This window comes from Marmota monax, unplaced genomic scaffold, assembly GCF_021218885.2.
Source record: "Marmota monax isolate L192 unplaced genomic scaffold, Marmota_monax_Labrador192_F-V1.1 WCK01_AAM20220418_F8-fsc00063, whole genome shotgun sequence".
NCBI lineage: Eukaryota > Metazoa > Chordata > Mammalia > Rodentia > Sciuridae > Marmota > Marmota monax.
In genome coordinates this window covers 7,485,003-7,498,818 of record NW_026693726.1, presented here as the reverse complement: position 1 = coordinate 7,498,818, position 13,816 = coordinate 7,485,003, and the positions used below count along the sequence as shown (strand labels likewise).

Here is a 13,816-nt window from a genome sequence, read left to right as displayed (position 1 = left end):
TATTTTGGACTAAGCCTCTGTGTAGGACCCAAACAGACCAGACTAAAAATCAAAATGGAGTTAACCATGCTAAAGTTTTAAAATTCTGCATTGTCATCTGACCTCCTTAGACTCTAGGGAGAGAAGGAGAGAGTAAGAGAGAAGAGGCGGGGTGGGGGAAGAGAGAAAGGAGAAAATAGTCAAATTTCCCAGACAGGTCAGTTTTAACTGGCATAATAATAAAGTTCCCTCTGCTTTATTGCTTTCAAAAACCAAAACCAAAACCAAACAAACAAAAACCAACCAACCAACCAACAAACAAAAAACAAACCTGAAATAACCTGATGTTAAGGAACCAATGATTTTGCTATTCCTTTGTTTCTCTGACCCCACCTTAAATGGAAACAATCTGATTTTTCTTTCTTTATTTCTTCCTTCTGTAGTTCTTTTCTTTCTATAATACCAACTTTTCCTGCTCACTCTATTGTAGCACTTACAATAGAGTCAAGTGTTGAGCAATTCTAGAATCAAATCACACCAATGGAGATCTTTAAACTAAATTTGTTGTAATTTTGTCTTTGACAATACTAAGTTTCTGAGATCCACTGTATATCTTATACTTGCCAGCATGGCTCAATTTGGACTGGCCACATTGCAAATGCCTCGTATGACATGTGGCCACTGGTGGCTCAGTACTGGACAGCACAGGTCTAGATCACTTGTTCTCAAATTGAGATTGCTAAATTGCTGGATTCAGAAGCTGATTTCCTGAGTCTGGGATGGTGCCCAAGAATTTGCATTTCTAACATTTTTTTTTTTTTTTAGCTGATGTTGACTCTGCTGGTCTAGGCACCATAATTTAAAAACCATTGGTTTAGACAAACCTAAAGTACTTACCCATGAGGGGAGAACTGCTTCTTTGTAAAATGGATGTATAATTTTGGCTTTTGTCACTCAGTTGTTTTTCTTTTTTTTAAACCAGGGATTGAACTCATGGGCACTAAGCCACATCCCCAGCCCTACTTTTTGTATTTTTATTTAGAGACAGAGTCTCACTGACTTGTTTAGTGCCTCACTGTTGCTGAGGCTGGCTATGAACTCGCAATCCTCTGCCTCAGCCTCTAGAGCCGCTGGGATTGCTGGCATATGCCACAGAGCCCGGCTTGTCACTCAGTTTGTGAGATAATAGTCCTCACGCAGTGAATTGAGACTTCTGGGGTTGACTCCAAAGGATTCTGCCCTTCTCAGTCTTTAATGAATGTTTCCTCCATATCATGATCTTATTCCTGATCTCCCATATTTTATTTGCATTTGACTTTCAACAGAGGCAGGCCTATATGTTTCACTGAGCATATATGAAAATTAATGTAAGAATAAATCAAAGGAGGTATTTAAGATCTTGTGTTCTTATAAAGAGCATTTGGTGGTGGCACACACACTTTCTCCTGTGTTAAACACAGAGGTATAAATAGTCCCATGTTTTCCTTTTGTAACATTTCCGTCAGCTACTGAACTCATGAATTTATTTATACTGTTCCTTATAAATTTGTCAACCTGTGTCATAATCTCTTTAAAGTTTACTAATTGCATAAAATACTTTTCATTTTTCTTAAAACTATACCTTTTAATCTCCAAGAGGAGCTTTCATAAATTTGTTATTTCAGGACTTGGCAAGCCTGATTAATATGCAATGTACTGACACCACATTATTTTCCAAATAGAAATGTGAACACATATCTCCTTGTATTATATTAGGACCTTAAGTGCCCCACAAACATCCATGTATTAAAAACCTTGGCACTGTGGCACTATTGAGAGGTTTCTAATGAAAGTCAGTTAGGTCATTGGAGGTGTGCCCTTGAAGAGGATACTGGGACCTCAGCCCTATCTGGTCTCTGTTTTACTTCTTGATTGCCCTGAGATGAACAGTTTTCCTTTGCCACAGTTCCTGTGATGATATATGGTGCCACCCTGGTCCTAAAGCAACTGTGCCAACTGACCATGAATTGAAACTTCTGAAATTGTGAGACAAAATCAACCTTTTCTCCTTTTAAATTGATTTAGCTCAGGTATTTATTATGCCAGTAGAAAGCTGACACATGTCTGCAGCTGGCAAGGACATAGGAGTGGGGCTGCCCAATTCCTTTGAGGCCAAAATTCCATCAGCTTGTGTCCTGTATGCCAGACATGAAGTTACAGTGTCATGTTTGCTCTGCTGGGTTTTGATCTTGCCTGGATCTGATTCCTTCTTGCTATTTTTCAATTCCTCCCTTTTGGCACTGGGATACTCACCCTGAATTCTTCTTGGAAGTATATAACATATTGACTGATTTTTAAAGTGGTTTACAGCTAAGAATCTGTCTTGCATCTCAGAGGAGACTTCAGGCTTGGACAAAATTGTTCAGCAATGCTGGGACAATTAAGCCTTTGGGGACTCTCAGAGATGGACTGAATGCATTTGCACTGTGAGATGGATGTGCGCCTTTGGGGGACAGTGGCAGAATGTTATAGTTTGAATCTGGAGTGTTCCCCCAAGTTGCACATGTTAAAGGCTCCGTCCTCAGCCTGTGGCACTATTGGGAAGTGGTGGAAATGTGAGGAAGTGGAGTCTAAGGGGAGGAAGTGAGGTCACTGAGGGTGTACCCTTGAAGGGGATATTAGAACCCTGGCCCCTCCCTCACTCTTTCTTTGTGCTTTCTGGCCACCACAAAGTGGACATCTTTGCTTCATCACACACTCCCCACCATGATGTTCTGCCTCACTGGAGATCCAATGCAATGCGACCAAGAGACAGTGAACCTCTGAAACTATGAGCCAAAATAAGTTCTTTTCTCCTTTTAAGGTCGATTATCTCAGGGATTTTGTTGAAGCAACAGAAAGCTAACTGATTAGTTCACCTTGGGAATTTTAGTTAGGGTTTTGCATGTTGGTGTTTATCTATTGGATACACTACCAAAACCTACTTTCTTTGCACAAGTTATTTTTGTTTAGTTCCATAAAAATCATCTGTTAGTACCAAAGCAGTTACGGGGATATATATGTATATGTGTAGATATATAAAGAGATAGAAAGAGAGGGAATGGGTGGGGGAGGGAAGGAAGGGAGGGAAAGAAGGAGAGAGATTGGGGAGGGGGGAAGGGAGGGAAGGAAGGGAGGGGGAGGGAGGGGAGACAGTTGGAGAGAAAGATGGGGGTGGGGTGGGTGGAAGTGCATTTCAGTCTACGGGAAAAGGAGACAGGCCTGTATATTCTTCATAGCCAAGAGGACAAAAGGTTCTTTTCAGTTGATGCAAAGAAAGACAGATCTTTATTTTCATGTAACCAAGAAACAAAAGTTTCTTCTTTGCAGCACGTTCTGGAACACAGCAGGGGCCATTTCCCACAGTTATCAAAGGCACAAGGTTTCCATCAACTCCAAATATGGATGGGCTTGGATTCACATGTGAGCCAGGAGCACAAGGTCCTCATCAGGCTTCTGTTACAGGGAGGAAGGTGATTCAAATTGGACAAATTCCCAAGTAAGACAAGAGTTAATGGTTTAAAAATAGAAAATATAGAAAGTTTCAAAATGTTAATTAAAAATTTCTTATGATTATACTTTCCATTAAAAAAAAGGATGAATTCATATCCATTGTGAGCTAGAAACGCCATGTAAGAATGGAACTGTGTATTCTAAAATATATTGCATGCAAAACAATGTATTTCAGTTATTTTTGTTCAAATGCTATCTAAACAATTCTTAGGAAACCCAGAATTTTCATTCTACAGAGTCAGATTATAGAGTTTCCAAAAGATTTGTTACAGGGTCATTTTTTTAAGATTAAGATCTGGTTATGCAAATTCATTGATAAACATTTATTGGGGGGTTGGGGACATAGCTCAGTGGTAGAGTGCTTGCTTCACACATGCAGAGCCCTGAGTTCAGTTCCCAGCATCGCCAAAAACAAAACAAAAAACAAAAAACAAAAACCAAAAAAAAACCATTTATTGAATGTCAACAATGGGGATTTAAGGATGAATAAAATGTAATCATTTTCTTTAGGGAATTTATACTCAAGTGCTACAGAAAGTCATGTAAGCAATGATTATGATGGAACTTCTTCAAGTATAGCAAGCCACCTGCAGACTGTGGGAGTTTGGGAAGGCTTTGCAAGGAGAAATAATTTGAATTGTTTTGTAGGCCCTGAATGGCCAAGGTAGGCTGTGGAGGGGAAGAGGAGGATTTGAGTGACAAGAGTTCTGTCCATGGGCTCAAGGAACACTGTGTGCAATACACATAGCTGGAAATAATATGGTATGGGACCAACAAGCATTTGGTTTTGGAGTTATAGAGGAGGCAGGTTCAAGCCAATTGAGATCAATCATGTGTGTGGAACATGGGAATTTTGAGAGTATAGGACTTTCAAAATGGAGAGAACTGAAGAGAGGGATATAAGTTAGTAGGTAATCATAGTAGTCAGAGCAAGAAATGATGAATTCTAATTTCTAGCATCCTGATTCTCTCTGTGTATCAAGAGGAACTTAATACATTTTGAATGTCAAATTTCTTTTTGAAAAACAGATTTTAGTTTGTTAATCATTGATAAGCAACAATTTATTTTTCAAGTTTCCTTTCTCCTCCTCCTCCTCCTCCTCCTCCTCCTCCTCCTCCTCCTCCTTCTTCTTCTTCTCTCTCTCTCTTTTCAGGGCTACAGATCAAACCAATGACCTTATATGTGCTAGGCATGTGCTCTATCACTGAACAACAAATACCCCTGCCATGCAGCTCTTTATGGATTGTCCATCATGCTCCGGAGTCACAGAACTCTATCACTGGAATAAAGGAAGTCCTGTGATCTTCCAAGCTAGCACACTTGTTTCTGTCATATTGGGTAACTCACACACACTCTCAGAGCTTCATTTTTCTCATCTTTAAAATGGAGATAATACATCATCGAGTTGTGAGGATTGCGTAAATTAACCCAACAGTGCCTGAAATGTGTTCATCACTGCTTGGTCCATAACCCCTGCCTGGGTACGATGTGTGTTTTTTCCACTCAGTACATCTGAAATTCCTAAGTGGTGGACAATTCTTGTTTTGTACACTTTGAGCAATCTCACAAATGCACAAATAATGAAGACATTCCTGAATATGAGACAGTAATAACAACAACCCAGGAAGTATTCAAACTAATAATAATAAAGTTAACCCAACATAATCATTTGAGAAAATACACAGGCCATATGTACAGTTAGTTTCTCATAATAATTACATTATATGCATGTTTATTGAATGCCAGATAGAGTCAGTTTTGCTATAACGTTACATATATACTTCTAAAAACCATTATGGTATGCAAAATTGGCAATAACTACTATCGGGTTTATGGGGAAAATAGATTTAGTGGTTCAGTAACTCAAAATTTTATCAGTAACACCCCCCCACACACACAAACATACAGAGGAATCTAATAAAATTCCATCAGTATGGTACAGAATAGAGGACACAGAGACAAACCCACATAAATATGGTTGGGTTATATTAGACAAAAGTGACAAAAATATTCACTGGAGAAAAGAAGTGGTGCTGGTAAAACCAGAAATCCATATGTAGCAAAATGAATAAACCTCTTTCTCTCACCCTGTACAAAAATCAACTCAACGTGGACCAAAGACTTAGGTACTATTTTTTCTTCTATTAGGCACAGAGACCCTGTGCCTAATAGAAGGAAAAATAGGCCCAAATCTTCACCATGTCAGCCTAGGATCTGACTTCCTTAACTAGACTTCTAAAGAACAAGAAGTAAATCAAGAATTAATAAATGGGATGGATTCAAATTAAAAAGCTCTTTCTCAGCAAAGGAAACAATTAATAAAATGAGGAGCGAGCCTACAGATTGGGAGAAAATCTTTACCACATGCACCTCCAACAAAGCATTAATCTCTAAGATACATAAAGAACTCAAAAAACTTAACACCAAAAAAAAAAAAAAAAAAAAACAAAAAACAAAAACAAAAACCTAAATAACCCAATCAATAAATGGGCTAAGGAACTGAACACTTCACAGAAGAAGTACAATTGATCAACAAATATATGAAAAAGTGTTCAACATCTCTAGCAATTAGAGAAATGCAAATCAAAACTACTCTAAGATTTCATCTCACTCCTGTCAGAATGGCAAACATCAAGAATACAGGCAATAATATTGGCAAGGATGTGGTAAAAAAGGTACACTCATACATTGCTGGTGGAACTGCAAATTGGTGTAACCACTATGGAAAGCAGTATGGAGATTCCTCAGAAAATTGGGAATGGAACTACCATTTGACCCAGCTATCCCACTCCTTGGTTTATACCCAAAGAATTTAAAATCAGTGTACTATAGTGATGCAGCCACATTAATGTTTATAGTAGCTCAATTCACAATAGCTAGGCACAATAGCTAGACTCAATAGACAAATGCATAAAGAAAATGTGGTATATATACTCAGTGGAATAATACTCAGCTTTAAAGAAGAGTAAAATTAGGGCATTTCCCAGTAAATGGTTGGAGTTGGAGAATATCATGCTAAGAGAAATAAGCCAATCCCACAAAACCAAAGGCTGAAATGTTTTCTCTAATATGTGGATGCTAATTCACAATAAGGCAGGGGAACTAGGGAAGAATAGTGTTACCTTAGATTAGGTAGAGGGAAGTGATGGGAGGGGAGGGGAGGGGAAATGGGGATAGGAAAGATAGTAGAACAAAACAGACATTGTTACTGTATGTATATATGTGACTGCATAACCAATATGACTCTGCAACATGTACATTCAGAAAAAAGAGAAATTATTTCCCATCCATGTATGATATATCAAAGTGCGTAAATGTGTTCTACTGTCATGTATAACTAATTAAAACAAATTAAAAAAAATAAAAAGGGGTGGGGATGTAGCTCAGTGGTAGAATACTGCTGTGTTCAATCCTGTACCAACATTTAAAAATGTTATTAGTTATAACTTAGTAGTAAAATTATTAAAATTTGCTATTCTGTATTATAAAAAAATGCCATCAGTTTTTTTTACACACATTCAATGGTTAAAAGAATCATAAATGATCAGATAAATATGGCATTTTAACTTGGTGCTCGCTTATGAAAGTGGAGAGGTCCACAGCTTAGGCTTTGTGAAGGGATGGCAGGAGGGTTGCCTGCAACCTGATGGGAAGTGTAACACCAGGTGAGGACAGAGGGGACTTGCAGTACCTGAACTGAGGTAGTTGTGGCTATTTGAACTGGGCTCAGTTCAATTGGATGTGGTTTTCTATTTGTTTCCTTTGTATTTTTACATGTGAAAGTGGCATAAATAAACACCGAAGCCCTAATGTGCTCAAATTGTTCTCTAATATGTTAATTTCATGGGAACTAATTTGCATTTTCAAAACAAGCATTCTAATGAATCTGACTGTACTATTCCAGTTGCTTTATCTATTAATTTATTTAATCCTCCCAATAGTTTTTTGATTTGGTGCAATTACTGTCCTCATTTTATTAATGAGAAAAATAAGTTTTGATAAAGATCAGAACTTACTACGCAACAAAGCTATTATACTCTTTCTAATGTATTATATTATGCTAATGATGATAATACATTTAATAAATGTTTCCACCAGATTTTAAAGTTGGATATATTTTGGAAAGTTCCACTTTAAATAATTCTTAATATGTGATAATCATTGTATTTTATTTAAAGTTTTCATGTTGTAGTTACAGTTTATTTTTCTGACATCTTCTCTAGCAAGGTGGGGAATATAAAGTTATTGTATTGTTTCTTACTGCTTCTTAAATAGAGGTCCAGTTGAAAATAGCATAGTTAGTTTTGCTTAGTGCTTAATATATTTAGCATCAAGCTCACCCTTCTCTTCCATCAGGGATAATGATGCTAAAAATAATGACCAGCAAAGTCTAATCAGGGGGTTCCAATCATTCGTAAACATGCTGTGCTCCAGTAGCATTTAAAATGTTTATTGCTTTGTGTATTCCATTAGTGTTCCTGGTTCCTTCTCATTACACAAACTCTTTATGGAATAGAAATATTTAACCTAAAACATCTTGAATGCTTTTCGTTTTTTAAGGAGTAGCCTTTTAGGTTGCTAAATAGGTACTTTGCAATTCAAGTCCCACAGAGATTTGGTAACAAATGTGAGGAATGAATGAATAACCACTGACACCTTGAATGGACTTTTTGGTACAATGGAGACTAACACCTGCCTCTCAGGTGCAAGGTTTTTGGGGGGCCATGGAATGAGATCTGACTTTGGAGCTGGTCAGAGATACATTCAGGACTTACCTCCTCCCTTTATTAGCTGTGAGACCTTGGTCCATTAATTCTCTAAGTTTCAGTTTCTTTAGCCATAAAAATTCACCTTTACTCATGTTTTATGAATTAATGAGCTCAATCATGCTGTACACATAATACATAATAGTGATTTAATAAATTACTTGCCAATGTAAAGACACCTCAGCCTATTGTTATTGTTTGGATGTGACGTGTTCACCAAAAGCTCATGAGTGAGAGAGTACAAAAAGTTTCAGAGGAGAAATGATTGTGTTGTGAGAGTCTTAACCCAATTAGTAAATTAATTTCCTGATAAGGATTAACTGAATGGTAACTAAAGTGTTAGGGTGTGGCTGGAGGAGGTGGGACATTGGGGGGCATGGCTTTGGGGTATGTATTAGTATCTGGCTAGTGGAGTCTCTCTTTCTGCTTCTGGATAACCCTTCGAGCTGCTTCCCTCTGCCACACTTTTCTGCCATGATGTTCTGCCTCACTTTGAGCCCTGGGGAATGGAGTTGGCCTTCTCTAGACCACTGAAACCGTGAATCCTCAAACTTTTCCTCCTTTAAAATTGTTCTGGTCAGATCCTTTAGTCGCAGCAGAAAAATAACTGACTAAAATATCTAACAAGAGATCAAATCCTGGGTTGCTGGTCTGAGCAGGACAAGCCTGAGACTGTAGATAAGGTGTGGACAAGTAACCTTGTGATGCTCAAATAAGCAGGGTCTGAAGGACTGAGGGGGAGAGGTCAGGCCATAGCATGCAGGGAGGGACTAGGGCATGCTTGCAGAGGAGGGTTGGTTTGGGAGCAAATCTCTTCAAAAGGGGCTTCTATTCCTAAGCAGAGACTTAAAGTTATACAAAGAATGTCCATTGCAGACAGTGACCCCCTAATGTAAGCTATAGACTTTAGTTAACAATAATGTACCAATATTGGCTCATTAATTGTAACAAATGCATCACATTAATATTAATAACTGGGAAAATTGGAACGAGGAGAGAAGGTGTAGGAGAGCTCTCAGTGCTTTCTGCTTAATTTTTTCTGTAACAACAAATTGCTTTAAAAATAGAAAAAAGAGAAAGTCTATTTTTTTTTAAAGTTTTGGTTGTGTTTTTTTTTCCAACTTAGCCTCCTTTATTCTTTCTTTTTAGACCTCTCTGACTGCAGCTGTCAAAACTGGTCCAAAGAGGGTGGAATGAGATGGACACCATTACCCTAAGTACATGTATGAAGCCTCGAATGGTGTGAATATACTTTGTATTCAACCAGAGATATGAAAAATTGTGCTGTATATGTGTAATATGAAGTGTAATACATTTTTTCTGTCATATGTAACAAATTAGAATAAAAAAAAACTGGCCCAATCTATCCCTGGGTTTGCTTGGAGGAAGGGTGCTGTAGGGCTGGAGTGTGCTTTTGGATTGATGGTTGGTTCCCCGCAGTGTTTCCATAAGCCACCCTCTCCTGGTGATAGAGTCCAGCACAATGGCTCGTTTCACCCACCTGAGCTCAGAGCTCAGGGTTTGGTGGCTCAGAGCACAGACTATGGAGTCAGAACAACCTCAGATCACCCACTGCTTCTCTCTAAGGCAGTAGATAAGTCTGAGCCTTCATTTTCTCCTCCGAATATGGGATGCTATTACTGAGCCTCTTGTGAGAATTAAAGGAAATCATCTGTGGGAAGTATTTGTCATGGTATCTGGTACATAGTAAATAATTGTGCTGCATAACAAAACAAATTGGCTTAAAACACTGATTTGTTATTTCTCGTGATTTTGTGGACTAGGAATTCAGGGATGACCCAGATGGGCATCTTTTTTCTCTTTCACAGAATGGTACCTGGGCTCACTTGGCTGCATTCTGCTGGTGGTTAGACTGCTGGAAGGTCTTACATTGGCTGTGTCTCCATGCCTCTCCATCGCCTTCTCTCTCCCTGTGGTTGGCCTGGGCTTTCTCACAGCATGGTGGTCTTGGGGTGGAAGGATTTCTTACATGATGACTGGTTTCTGAGGGAAAAGAAGTGACCAGCCCTCTCAAAGGCTCAGTCTGAAACTGGCATATGGTCACTCTTCTATATATAGTCTATCGGACAAAACATGTCATAAAACCAGCCCTGATTCAAGAAGAACAGCACATGCCTATTTGAAGAATTATGGCAGCCATCTTTGGAAGTGATCACAATGCTCAAGTTATTATTTCCCTGGGATTTGGATTGTCATTTTGCACAACAGGACAGAGTGAAGAGTTCCAGTTCCTGTGGGAAATGAAGAATGGATGTGGCTAAAGGGCCATTCTAACTTGGCCATGGCATCTTCTCTTAAAGTCAAAAAAGCCTCTGCACATTTATTAGAGTATTGCTGTTTTGCCAACGATGTATATTCACTTAAGCAGATCATCTACTTTGTAATTTATTTCATGTCCTGAGATTATTTAGAGATGTTTTAAAAATATTACTTAAACAAACTACAGATACTACTTACATCATTTCCCCCTTTTATTAACACCATAGGAAAAAAGAAAAGAAATTTGATTTCAAAAGTGAACCTACACTGGCTGCTGTATCCAAGTTTTTGTTGTTTGCTTTTCCTTGGGAGTGGAAGGTCCACTTCCTTACCTTCCTTCCTTTCCCCTCTGTGGGCAAAGGAGTACTTGCTTATCTTTTAAGACGGCTCACGTGTCACTTCCTTTATGAAGATCCTATTGACACGCCAGCCACCAGGTAAACTTGACCACTCCCTTTCTGAGGCCCCACTGCACCCTGAAAGCTTCCACCTAGTAACGATAACTTTCGTTGCACTCATATTTTTAAAGGCTGATCAGGTCACTGAATGGCTGGTGACATAAGCAAACTAATTCCTAAGTGCCTACCTTGTGTTGCATGAAGGATACAAAGAGAAAAAAGATGAACCCCTTGCTCTTGGGGAGTTCATTGTCTATTAGATAAGATGGTAATCAGGAAATTTGTTTTTAAAATATAATCTGAATTTCAGGGCTAGAGATCTGTGTATTATGCAAGCATTAAGAAGAGGCACTTTAACCAGCAGGGTGGGGGTTTTGTTTAGCAAAAGGCTCCCAGAGAAAGTTTTGTTTGCGATAATCATATGTTTATCAGTCACTGGTATTATGATCTCAAACATTCCAACTTCAGTACCAGTCATTTTGGCACTGAAGTGGGTGAGTATAGGCCTCAGGCATAACTTTTACTTCTCAGAGAAGTAGTGAGAACTGTGATCAATTTTCCCTTAGAGGTGACAGGGATTTTTTTATGGGTGAGGGCTTTCCCATTCTTTTAGGAAGCTATGATAATCCTAGTCACGATAAGGATTTCTAAGAAATTTTCAAGGTGAATATAAGGGCATTGTTTTAGACTGTTTAGTTTTAAAAAAGATAGACACACAAAAAAATCTGAGCAAATATAAATTACCTTCCAACTCATCTTTACCTGATGGGCTACTGTAATAGTCAGCTTTTACTAGGTTTTGCTGCTGTAACAAATGGCCCCCAAGTCTCAGTGGTTTACAAAAAAGGTTTATATCTCACTGACATTACACATCAACTTCTAGTTGGCTATGGCTTTTATCTATGATCATGTTCATTCCAGGGATTTAGATGAAAGAATAGTGCTTTTCTTGGACTGGTTATTTTAAGGGAGCACACAAAATGCTGAAAACACAATAATTCCTAAAGCTTTCTGCTAAAGAAAATGACATATGCTACTTCTACTCATATTTAGTTGGTCAAAGAAGGTCACATGACCAAGCAGCAAAGGGGCAGCAAATGTGAGGAATAACACCATAGCAATACAGCCCTAAGATTATAAGCTGATGTTTCTGAAGACAAAGAAAGACTAAGAAGTCGTCAAACAAAAGAAGGTTTATAACCAACTAAAGAAATTTAAAAGAAAGAATCAACACTTCTTTTTTTATGAACAAAGTTTGAAATCTTCAGGAATGGAAAGTATACCAAGGAAAATTTTGATGTCTTTCCTTACAAAACCAAACCAAACAAACAACAATAACAAAAAGAAAACCAGATGAATGAACAATGAGGGGAGTGTTTTGCATCGGGTGTAAAGCTATAGAGGGACACATTTTTACTGTGTCTGAATTGGTTTTGGCAGATCACAGAAGGCATTTAATGGAGAACATGGATTCACATTGAGCACTTTCATGATCTAGCATCATTGTTCATGCCTGGAGTGTTCTGTACTCATTTATTGCCAACTCAAATTCTACTCATCTTTTTACATTTGCCTAAATGTCATCTTTTCTAGGAAACCCTTCTGGATCTTTCCCATCTTTCTTAGATTTAGTCGTACTTGCATCTCTATTTAACACATTTCACGTCTTATGTTGTAGTTAATTATTTACACCCACTTCCCACTCATCCAGAGAACTGAATTCTTCGAGGGTAGAAACAGTGTTTTATTCAGTTTGGGGTCTCTGCAGTGTCTAGTGCAGAGCAGTGCACAGGAAGGAATACAGCCATCCATTTATGGCTGAAGTTTGTGAATTACAATCTGGACAGAACGCATTTGATATGCACAGATTAGCTCTGCCCTCTAGGTGTTCCCAGAACATAAGGTGCAGACAGAGAGAGGAAGGTAATCATTGTTTATGATTATTCGAGGGCCAAACTTACCACTAGGAGAAGAAAGCCTTGGTAAGGTAGGATATGGTGAGAAAAGATTGGGAGGAGAGGGCCGTGCAGGTTATCAGGTGCTGTGAATCACTCTTAGTACCTCTGTTCCTCTGATATCTAGATTAGTTTGTCCTTTTAGATATTTCTATTTATATTCTCTTAGTATAATGCTAATTAGTTATATAGGACTTAGTTCTAAGAAATTGTTCTACTGATGCAGTTTGACCTTAGTATATAAACACTAAAAGTGAGTAATACGAGAATAATTTAAAGGATCAAATATGATATTACATTGTAAGGGATTAAATATCATACAAGGGGATATGTAGAACACTTACATTCATAATATAGAGCATGAATATTTTTAGATTCTCTGATATTGGATTTAGATGTGCTTGTTCTATTTTGTAAATCCAAGAATTAGCCTATATCTTTGATCTGTGTGTTTAGGTTTTTATGGTGACAGACATTTTATAATAACTAGAAATAGAAATTCCATCTTTGGTGGTAATATAGTACAGGGACCTAAGGAGAGAAGGTCTTAAGGTGCTGTTAATTAGCAGAAATCTGAAGCACACAGTCTCAAAGCAATTAAGATTGTTAATTGAATATTTGGATGCAGAGTAGAGTGGCTCATATGTGGCTGGACAGGGTATCCTGTGCTTGCTTGTAGGAGCAACATTATGCAAACGATGCTAAAAAGTCCAGAAAGAACAAATATGTGCCAACAAATATTTGTCCAGTAGGCAACTACAGTTTTGAATGGCAATGCATTGCCAGCTATATGCAAAATTGTCTATTAGCTGCAAAATTCAATATTAACAATTCAATCTTTCAGCCTATTCTTTGTAAATATGCACACACACCCTTTACTTGAGGAAAACTCAGTTGTTTGATTAG

General features: G+C 38.1%; 1 long non-coding RNA gene across 1 annotated transcript in view; it reads left to right on the top strand.

Annotated features, from left to right (window-relative positions):
- The window catches only part of LOC124103839 (uncharacterized), a 48,034-nt gene extending 38,399 nt beyond the window's left edge, over positions 1 to 9,635 (top strand). The window contains exon 3 of the long non-coding RNA XR_006855294.2: positions 9,427 to 9,635. This is a non-coding gene — a long non-coding RNA (uncharacterized LOC124103839). The remainder of the gene's footprint in view (positions 1 to 9,426) is intronic.
- Positions 9,636 to 13,816: the final 4,181 nt, after the last annotated feature.